The sequence below is a fragment of the Oncorhynchus tshawytscha genome, unplaced genomic scaffold, assembly GCF_018296145.1.
Source record: "Oncorhynchus tshawytscha isolate Ot180627B unplaced genomic scaffold, Otsh_v2.0 Un_contig_4972_pilon_pilon, whole genome shotgun sequence".
NCBI lineage: Eukaryota > Metazoa > Chordata > Actinopteri > Salmoniformes > Salmonidae > Oncorhynchus > Oncorhynchus tshawytscha.
In genome coordinates, this window is record NW_024609780.1 from 157,501 (window position 1) to 158,302 (window position 802).

The window sequence follows — 802 nt, forward strand, 5'->3', positions numbered from 1 at the left end:
AGGGCTGAGGGACACACAGGGACAGATTATCTTAAGTGCTAATTACACAGCTCCTAAACCACTCTTATCTTCAACCTATTGTCTTATCACAGCTCCTAAACCCCTCTTATTTTCAACCTATTGTCTTATCTCAGCTCCTAAACCACTCTTACCTTCAACCTATTGTCTTATCACAGCTCCTAAAACACTCTTATCTTCAACATATTGTCTTATCTCAGCTCCTAAACCACTCTTATCTTCAACCTATTGTCTTATCTCAGCTCCTAAACCACTCTTATCTTCAACCTATTGTCTTATCTCAGCTCCTAAACCACTCTTATTTTCAACCTATTGTCTTATCACAGCTCCTAAACCACTCTTATCTTCAACCTATTGTCTTATCTCAGCTCCTAAAACACTCTTATTTTCAACCTATTGTCTTATCTCAGCTCCTAAACCTCTCTTATCTTCAACCTATTGTCTTATCACAGCTCATAAACCACTCTTATCTTCAACCTATTGTCTTATCTCAGCTCCTAAACCACTCTTCCCTTCAACCTATTGTCTTATCACAGCTCCTAAACCTCTCTTATCTTCAACCTATTGTCTTATCTCAGCTCCTAAACCACTCTTATTTTCAACCTATTGTCTTATCACAGCTCCTAAACCACTCTTATCTTCAACCTATTGTCTTATCACAGCTCCTAAACCACTCTTCCCTTCAACCTATTGTCTTATCTCAGCTCCTAAAACACTCTTATTTTCAAATTGTCTTATCACAGCTCCTAAACCACTCTTCCCTTCAACCTATTGTCTTATCACA